Source organism: Pempheris klunzingeri, chromosome 1 (genome assembly GCF_042242105.1).
Source record: "Pempheris klunzingeri isolate RE-2024b chromosome 1, fPemKlu1.hap1, whole genome shotgun sequence".
NCBI classification, from domain to species: domain Eukaryota; kingdom Metazoa; phylum Chordata; class Actinopteri; order Acropomatiformes; family Pempheridae; genus Pempheris; species Pempheris klunzingeri.
The window spans coordinates 31939411-31950050 of record NC_092012.1 but is presented as its reverse complement, the minus strand read 5'-3'; positions in this window follow the sequence as shown (position 1 = coordinate 31950050).

Below are 10640 nucleotides of genomic sequence, written 5' to 3'. Positions count from 1 at the left end.
AGGTTGGGGTGAGACACCTATGCGGACAGAGGTAAAGTCAACAGGACACTTGTACTTAAAGGAAGAGAAGGAAGAGCATAATCAGCCGTCACCAGAAGTCTGGAGATTGATCTGTGGCCAGTCGATTGCAGTTGCCAGGAAACTGTGTCCTGTGTCCATTGCTCACCTCATCACCAGGGTCAGGGGGGTTGGTGGATGCAGCTAATCAGCGTTAAAAGCACCCCAACCCCCTCTCTCCTCTCTCCTTTCTCCTCCCCTGTCCTGCTCTTCCATTGGTCCTGCACTCACATCAATGCCTGCTTAGACAGCGTAGCGTCTGGACAGGCTCTGAAAATGCAGACTCATTGCACTAGACACAATGTTGTGTGTGTGGAGTTCTGACTTATCAGCCCTCTTATTCTCCTCTATTGCCTGCGCACAGCGGGCCCACAGGGAGTTAACCACTTCAAAGCTCAAGTAACCACTTGAAAGTTGGAAAAAAGTTCAGTGTACCTGAGTTTGCTTTGCTTGAGATCACAGTTTCAGCGATTCAGCAGTTTGGGAGATTCTCTGTAAGGTGACACGACGGGGGACTGAATTCAGTACAGTTCATTGTGTCAGGACTCTGAACAGAAGAGGAACAGTGAAAGTTTAGGAAAGAAATCTGTCGAGGCTGATTGATGTACGTTTTCCCATGTTTGTGTCTGTGTGTGTGGAGGTGTTCAGTTAATCAGCTCCACTCTCCATAAGCGAGGCCTGTTTTCTGACTGTAAATCTCTCACACTCTCTCTCTCCCCTCCCCTCCCCTCCGCATACTCAGCCCAGCCCTCCAAGCCTGAGGGGATCATAATAACAACAATGGCCTTCTCTCTCTCACTCACTCTCTTTCTCCTCCCCCTATTTTCTCTCTCCATAATACACACACACACACACAAACACATTATTGTCTTCTCCAGCCTCACCTTCCTCCCTTTCCCTCCACCTCCCTCCCCCCCCCGTAGGAAACTAGTCCAGGCCAAGGTCCAGCCTCGCACAGCAGAGCCTGTTTTTAGATGCACCTCCTTGTTCAGCAACATTTAACACCGTGGAAGGATCCACTTAGAAGCACTGTACCTGTCAGGTTTAGCGTTTGGTGAACGCAGACTTGGCAACAGGATGTCACATTCATCCTTTACGTTAACGCCTTGCTCGTGTTTTGAAGTACAGGGCCTTGATGCAAAGTCTAGGTAAGTTTAGGACATCGCTGAGCTTGTCTGAGCTTTCATCTCTCTCAGGATGTGTTTCTTTAAACACTGCATGTTAAGCATTCAGCCCTGCTGTTCTGGCTCTGAACGTGGGCTTAACATTATTATTTTTCTCTTTTATTTTAATGAACGTCTCAGTTGAAATCTCCACAGTCATTCAGAAAGCAGGTATTCTTTGAGCAGTGTCTGTGCTTTCCACTTTTTGTTTCAGCTTCCTGCAGTGACTGTGTATCCCTGCGCCTCCTAATAACCACTAGCTTCAAAAAGCCATTGCATCAACCCTGTGCAAAGTCCGAACTCTGCAGGGGAAAAGCAGATCAATAAATAACGAACTGAAAACATCAAAAGGCAAAAAGCAAAAAAAAAGAATGTGTCCAACGTGACATACAGTAAGACTGTTCTGTTCCAGTTTCTCTCAAGCAGCTTTGCGGCCGAAGATGGCTCGAGAGCAGAAGACTGGATCGTCTGGATGCTCTTCTCTTTTCCCAGAGTGCATCTCACCTTGTCCACCCTGAAGCCACTCATTTTAAATCACCACTCGACTAACTTAACTTCTCACCGCGGGGGATGAGACAGACAAGACGGCTGTCAAATGGACTTCAGCATCTGATGAGTGCAGCTCTCATTGTGCTTCAGTCAGGCACTTAAGAAAACTGTTTTCATCCATTAACTGCAGCCACAGTAGAGAGTAGATTGTTTTGGATTCAGTCAATTCTGCACTGACCATCAATAGTGGAACTTGGCATCTCACACTAGATCCTCTTGAACTTCTCTCTTCATTACTACTTGAGTAATGGTTCAGTTCGTTTCTAATAAAATCTCACCGTCATCCCTGGCTGGGATGAGATGTAGAAATAAAAAAACCTTTGTCTTATTTTCATTTTATTTTGTGCATTTTCTTTCTCTCCAATCTTGATTATGACATTTTTTTTTGTTAATAACATTCCAATTAGGTTTTTTTTGTTTTGATTGGTTGTTAGTGTTTTGCCTTTTTTCCTGTAGAAAATGTAAGATTTTATACATATGTGTTATTGTGTGTTCACCTCTAGTTGAGTGTGTTAACAAGCCATGCTGGACATGTACACATTAAAAGTTGCTCTGAAAATATTTAAAGGTGTGCTTTTTATGTAATGGCCTGTGCGGTACGATGCTTTCTGAACTATCTGTGGAGAACAGAGAATTTTGCACACTCACATACAGTACACACACCCTGTACTCTCTTCCTGTGGTGAGGTCAGTGTCCATAGGGCCTTGCTTCCTGTCTCACACGGGACAGGCAGCAGAGTGGCTTTATGGGCCATGGGAGGATGGGGGGTGGGGGGGTGGGGGGCTGGCTGATTGCCAGGAAGCCACATGAGCAGGGAGGAAGTTAGCGAGCAGCTTGTAGAGCCTATAAGAAAGCGACAAGGCAGTGGTGTCATCACGCTGAGAGGAAATTCATTGTTCACGGTTTTTTGTGATGGATTTTATCCAAACACCAACATTACAGAACAGAGACTGATGGTAGACTTTCATGGCACGTTGTTTCCAAGCCTGAAAATTAAGTGACACCTACTCGCATCCCGTAGCTGCCGTAATTGGCCAAAACTGACACCAAATGATAGTTATTTTGTCATCATCTGAGTCCTTGTGATCAATTATTGGAGGGGGCTGGCTGACGGCTGCAGGCTTTCAAAAGAAAGAAAATGTGTTTATCACAGGGATAAGACAAAGAAAACAAGACATGCCAGAGACACATCTCAAGGGGTGATAGTGTCTGACAGTGAAATATCTCACCAACTATTGGATGGATAGTTGAAATTTTGGACTAATATCAACTGCCCACAGAAGATGGATCCTCACTTAAAGGATAAAGATGATTGATCTAGATTGAGTTCCATTTTACTGACTTGATTTGTTGAGAAAACAACCAGTCAGGCCTTTCATAATGCTGGAGGACTCCACCATGACCTATTTGTAGATGCACTGTCAACCAGTATTTTTTTCAAGTCAGACATACCTCTGTGCACTCTGTCAACAAGCAACTTAAATGGTGCATGTCGTGTGTGTCAGTATGGTGGACTGCTTTGCTGTGTTTACATGCTTTTAATGCTTCCCTGCTGCGTACGTGTGTGTGTGTGAAGTCTGGCCAGGATCATGGCTTGTTAAATCTATCTGCTACACTTATCACCAGGTACACCCTGCAGAGTGGCATAATTACTTGCAGTCATCTCTTTCCTCTGGGTGGACAATTAACTCCCTTCTAGCCCCACAACACACATGTGCACGCACAGGAAGTTAATTACTAGCAGCTACAGCTAACAATGCAGCTGCAAATGTCACAACATGGTGAAGCTGAACCACCTGTTAAAAAATACTTTTACAGTAATGCTGCACACAAACAGTCAGTCACACTGATGAAACTCCTTCGACCTCTATTGTCTGTTTGCCTGCTCAGACGAAACTTTGATTTTGATTGATTATGGCAATTACAGTGAGTTTTCTCTTAAAATCCTCTCCTTGGACCATGGTCTGACTTTTTCTTACAGTTTTGAAAAAGTAAAACGTAAAACATCAAAATTTAATTGCATACAGTATGCATTGTAAAGCAATTAGGAGGGGTGTAAAATAAATGTAGATAGGAGCAAATGCTAATCTAAAGGATTCCAATTTTCTTTTATTTGAGTTTTCTGTAGGTGTAACATCATTTATTTAGATTAGTTGATTAGATTAGATTAAACTTTAACGAGTGCTGGGGGTGGTCTTAGCAGCAGATAATAGGATATGGCAAAGAAAAGTAAGAATAGAGCAGATGAGCATCAATTCAGTGAAACCATTTAAGCACACTACAACATCTAAATAGAAAAAAAACCCTTTTCTCTTCTCCATCGCACCCCTCCTTCCTCTGTTTCACTGTGAGGTAACATCTGGAGCTGTAGCAGAGCTCAGTCCAGTGTGTTTTGGTGCTAGCTTTGGCACACACCACCACAGCAGAGGGTGTGGACATGCTGCTGCAGGGCAGCACTGCTTTACTGCCGTGGTTTCCAGTGTCAGCGTATTTTACAGATGCCTGTAAAATGCTGGTGGGGGCTGATGTGTGGGTCATAGCTACAACATGATAACACTTGTTATTGTGCTTGGGAGAGGCCCACACAGTAACAATTTAATCAAGCAAATAATTTGTTGAGGATAACTCAAAGCAGGATGAGTGAAGTCAGTAGTCAGCGATGTTATGAAACTGTAAGAGCTGACCTAAGATTACTTGTGTGTGTGTGTGTGTGTGAACTAAGGTTACACTAAACACAATCAACCCAAACAAAACCCTACTGGGTGCCAAAGCTACCAGCCTTTCAGGGGGGGCAGAGAGGGAGCCATCTTGAAAGCAAACCAGCTTATATTCCTTGATGCAGTGGAGGGGCCAAGTAATCAACCAAGCTGAGGAAGGCCAGAACAACAGGTGCTGTCATACCACTCCAGGGCAGCCACTCTCTGCCATGGAAAAGTGGGTTCGTGTCAAGCACCTGTTCAATTTTGGTTTTCATTATCTGGAATTTGCCTCAAATCTCAAGGAAACTATTTTTGTCTCCATCTTTGGTGACCACCTGCCAATCAGACAAGATTAAAGTTTCTGTAGGTGCGTCTTGTTCCTCGTCCTATGGGTGCTCGTGTTACTTGACCCACCAGACACCAAGTGCACAGGCAAAATTAATCAATCAAGTGTTCTGGTGCAGTTCCTCTGTCCCCACCACCAGCCCATGAAACCCAGACATAAACCCTCCTTATCTGTCCTGAAGACCTGTTTCCTGCTGTCATATAAATTCATTTGTAGACCTTTAAGGGGCGATAATTTTAACAGTACACTCAACAGTTATAAAGTTGAAAATATGAAATCACTTTCAGATCATGAAGCACATTTCTGCTATGAAGAAGCGTTATAAAAATTTAATTCAAGGGAGAGCCCCCTAGGGGTCAGAAGCCCATTTGCAGTTTTACATCCAGCACCACCGTAATTATGCAAACACCCGAGGTGGATCACTGATGTGTTTGGGGAATCAGGCAGTCCTGGGTTATGACAGAAAAGTTGCATTTGTATGTCCTCCCACAGATGAGCCGGTCTTTTATGTATCCAATTTAGCCAAAGGTAACTTTGAAGTCAAAACTGAGACTTTTGCTCAGCATGTATCCATGTAAAATTAAAGCTCAAATCCCTGCCAGCTTGACCTTGTATAAAGACGTCTAGCCCACTCAGCTGCAGAGGAAGTCCAGCTGGACACCAGCAAGGAGCCACAAACAGCACCTGGGCGCACTCACAGATTCCATCTGGACACACAAGCATGCAAAGAATGCGTGATTTAACATGTACGGAAGCAGGTGCAGAAGTACCTTAGAAACGCACACAGGCAGGTGGGTATCAGGAGAGAGCAGCATGTCGGAAATCATAAAAGAACCTTAGGGCTCATATCTGTTTATTTTGATTATTAAAAAAACACACATGACTATAAAACTCCAATATTCTGAGTGACGATGAATAATATTTGCATCACAAATTGCTTCACAAATTGACTGCTGCATAATTAACTGCTCATTTGCTTCATCTTCTAATACCAGAGGCATTTTATGAGCTGTCAACATGGCACAAAGACGATATTTACCGAATTATGGTGATCAGTGTCATCCTGCAGCAGCAAAAGCAACCGTCCAATGCAGGTGTAGATCTGTAAAATCTGTAAAAACTAAAAACAGAGCATTACAGATACTGTACATATGCTGTGTGGATTATTACATAACTGCATTAAACAGACCGGTTATGCTTTGACGAGACTGTAAGAGGGATCTATTGTCTTTCTCACAGGTCTTTTCAGTTATTATACCCTTGCATTGCATTGCTAGACGAACCAAATATTCTGAGCATCCATCACAGAGCGGGGAACATTTGCAGCCTAAAAAGACGAGACGAGATTCTTCACATTCAGCTCAGCTCACAAAACAGATACAGAGAAACTGCACAACAGTAATAGCCTGACTTACCTGGTCATCATGTTCTCCTGACTTTATATTACTGTCTCTAAACTTTCATTACATCCTACATCAAGTCTTTGCAGGGGTTGATGCGTAGCGCCGTGCACCGATGTGCATTACAGAGCTGAGACTATAAAGAGAGCCCAGATGAGGTGGTGAGATTTAATGCAAACCCGCTGCGGCCGTGTGTTTTATTATGATATGTAGTTTCCCCCATCTGTACAATAAAACCTGTGTCTGTGTGGGTTTGTGTTTACACTCTTCGTGCATGCATTAGGATGTGAATGCAGGTGAAAACCTGTGCAGAGTCTGGTTTCACACGGACGTTAAACCTATTATCATAACAACTGGCAAAGAAAGCTCGTAAAATTATGGGATGTAATAACGTTAATGAGCAAAACATCACAAGGGACACATGGTGTGTGTGTGTGTGTGTGTGTGCCTGTGTGTGTGTATGAGTGTGAGTGCAGTGAGAGAACGCTATCAAGATGTACTGTTTATGTCAGGGACCAGACAATGTGACAGAGGGGTAATAATTTGCAGTGTTGGGCCATCGTTAAATATTACATTTCAGTAATCTGATTACTTAGAAGTGTGAAATTCAGTAATTCCATTAAAAGTACTGATCCCAGTGATGTTGTTAATTCAACAGACTGGGATAGTTTGCATCCTGGTGACACTATTGTCAGTGACCACACAAAATATACAGCGACACAGACAATATTGCTCCTTATATACATTGTCAATATATATGCACAAAGGTTATATACCATTATACATATGCAGGTTATATACAAAAAACAAGATCCACAAAGGTAGTTTTACACATCCTGTTATGTATTTAGACAAAGTGCCTCCAACACTTCAGTGGACTTAGAAAAACAGTACCATGTAATACAGTACGTTGTGTATGTATCCTGCTGCCTCCAGTTCCTATTAAGCCCAGTGCACACATAAGACTACCTGACTGACGCTCTCTATAGAAGAACACACACCACATGAGCACAATATAAACTAAAATAAAGGTACAGGGCCCCTCTACAAAACATGACCACAGGATTAGCTAATAATGCAGAACCCACTTTAGTTAATACAGAACTTGAATGGTGCAAATTCTTTTGGGACCCTTGGGTGTTTAGGGGCTGCGTTGCTCACTGGGCAGTGCAGACCTGGTAATGTGTCACCTCTATTGCCGAGTAATTACTGAATTAATGTAAATACTCTTTCATTGGTTAGTAATAAGGAGTGGGTACTTACTGATAACATTTCCAAACCAGAGGGTCACTCAGAGTGCAGACCTCCGCCAAGACCAAGTGCTTGGTCAATGCTCAATGAGTGGTTCTTCCTTGTTGGCCCATGCTACACCCTTCCACCAAATTTCATGACAAGCGGGTCAGTAGTTTTTCCGTAATCCTGTGGATAGACAAAAAAAAACAAATGACACCAAAACATAACGTCCCTGGTGGAGGTAATAACTCGCCTGAAGCCAGTGAGACTGAAATGGCTGTTTGTACTGTGTGTATGAACATGAGGGGTTATATTCAGCGAATATAAACGGCAGTTGCCTACTTATGGAGCTGCACTCTAATACATAAATAATGGAGGAGCAGCTCAAGAATGTCTTATCTAGCAATCTTTGTGTTTTCCTCTTTTTTTTTTCCTCTCTTTATTAGTGTTTGTTCTTCCATTGTTACTTTCAAATAGAGTTTTTAAGGTCTGTGAATGTATCGTGTGTTTGATGTGAGGGTGTGTGTGTGAGCTTCTGGATACAAGATTAGTCAAACATTCTCTACGTATGATTTCTGGCCTTCTAACAGCTGTTAGAGTTACACACACACACACACACACACACAGACAAACTGTGTGCATACACACACAACTACAGACACGCCTACAGACACACAAACAATGCTTTCATCTGGAGAAACTGCCTCCATCAGGGCAGGGACATCTGGAGCTGGCGGAGTCCGGTGAGAAGCAGCGTTAGTGGGCCACACAGCAGGAGGGGAGCCCCTGGTCCTGGAGAAGCTCTGGAGATGCCGTCATGTTTTCCAGGCAGCTGGAGCAGGAATGGTGAGGCGGGCTTCTAGCAAGCAGAAAACAAACAGATGCCAAATGGAGAATGGAATGAAGGACCCACGAGTGGTCTGTTTGTGAGGAAATAAGAAACTTTTATGCACCAGGTGGATTCCCAAGTCCCACTGCCCTAATTATGCTTCAGGGGAAAAGTCCTCTGTAGACTGGACATTTGCCAAGTATGGATAAAAATAATTAGTATCCAGAACAACAACAAAAAAAAAAGAATGATCACTGGTGACATTCAGGACAAGGACTCTTGACCGAGGCCATTTCAACAGGACAAATAGTTGCAGCTGGTTTAAAAGACACTTTTGTACACAAGATAAGTTCCATTAGGACTTCATTCAAACACTGTTTGTAGTTTGCTTAATAACTTTTAGAAATTTGACAACATTGCATCAATAATACAAAGACATGGAGACACTAAATGCAACAGTCAAACTGTCTCATCTAATGTCATCTAATGTCACATCGTAGATTATATCCAGTGCTGCACGGCACCAGGCAAGATTACTTGAGGGTAGAAAACATGAGGACATGCTGCACTTTCAGCATAAATAGATCCAAGTACCAGCATCCTGTTTATAAGAGGTAAGGGGTTTCAGGGAATATGATTCTATTCTGAGCAATACCGCCTGCCATTACATAGTAATTAATTGGGCCACAATAAGATTTGTTTATGGTGATTAAACCAAGGTATCCCAATGAATCCTAAAAAAACGGCTTCCTCAGTCCCACCACCATGCTGACAGAGATAAGAACTCTATTCAGCTCGGGCCTCTACGTCTCAGCTCCCATTTTCATCTTTTTTTTTCTTTTTGTGTGGCAGAATCACTTCTCGGCTCGCTTCATCTCCCTCTTTCACTCCTGCTCATTCATCGCATTGTCGAGGCGAGTCTGTTCTGTCTACGTTTCAGCTTCTCCGTCAGATCCCGCCTGGGGCCAGAAGGATTCCTGTGATAGCATCCTCAAAGTTAAGATATGCCTGCACACTGACACACATGAAAGGGAGCGGAGGAAAGGCTGCAAGTCAGCGAGAGAGACTGAGCAATCTGACTGAGAGAGACATGAAGTGTCAGGTCCCTGTTGGCAGTTCAGTTTCAATTTGCTTGATTTCAATTGTTACGTTATAAACTGCAAATGGCAACATAATGGAAAATGGTCTCTTTTAGTAATGTTTTTATGGATTGGAGAGGAAAAAGACGTATATAAATGTAGGGCAGTTTTTGGATTTTCATTTCCTGAATTTTAACTGAACAAAAACAGATTGAGATGAGGCTGTTTTAGTTTTTTTTATGTCTGCAGTGTCACTCATTTTTTGGCTATCAGTCTCTTCTCATCCCCTCCGTCCACTGGCCTAACAACTACGGTGCCCGTCTGTCACGTCTGCCTCAGAAGAAAGGATACATGTGCAGAGCGAGAGCAGTCTGGCCTGACTCTCGCCTCTACATGCAATCCAGCCTCCGTGTCATCTCAGCCCAGGGCCATGGCTTCAGTCTTGATACACTCCTGACTGGCTGAGTGGGCTGAGTAGGTGGGTGCTTGTCTATCTGCAGTCTGCCTGTGTGACAGGCTGGCGGGCTTGATAACCAGCTAAGTGTGGGTGTTATAAGGAGTTCAGTTGTTTTTTTTTTTTTTGCTTGCTATCAATTTTAAGCAACCGCAGAGTTTTTACATGCATCCAATCCAGAGTTCAGGCCTTCAACAAGATGGGACTTTTATATCTATTGTGCCTTTGTGCTTTTACAAGTGTGTTGATATATTTGACATTCTAACAGAGAGTGGAGTGGAGTGGAGTGGATTATCCTGCAGGAGCACTTTGAGAAGTCTCTATGGTTTTGATACTTGAGCGAAATCTTCCCAGCATTGGACCCAACATAAATTCAAACTGAACCCGGCTGCCGTGCACTCTGAAGGACGCAACTACAAGCTACCAACAGGAAATCTGAATACAAAGCAACCATCCAAATACTGATAAACAAATAACACTGTAAACAGAGCAGTCGCACAGTCAGGGAAGACTATTTGAAATCATTTGAGCCCATTTGATACCATTTGAAAAGGGGCAGACATGTCAGGCTATTTCACAAGGTTTTTAAGCAACGAATTAAGGAGACACGCCTGGGTTTGCACAATCATTTGATAATGACATTCTCTTCCTGGGACTAGGTTGCAACAACTGAATGAATTCATGTGCAAACAAAAACACAATCAAATGTCCACTCTTTAAATAACTAAAATGTGCACAGCTCAGTTCACAGCAGGCACGCATGACTTTGGATATGTTGAACTGGGCCATTGCTGACTGACTGTCTGACCTGCTGGATGTCTGTCCGGCTG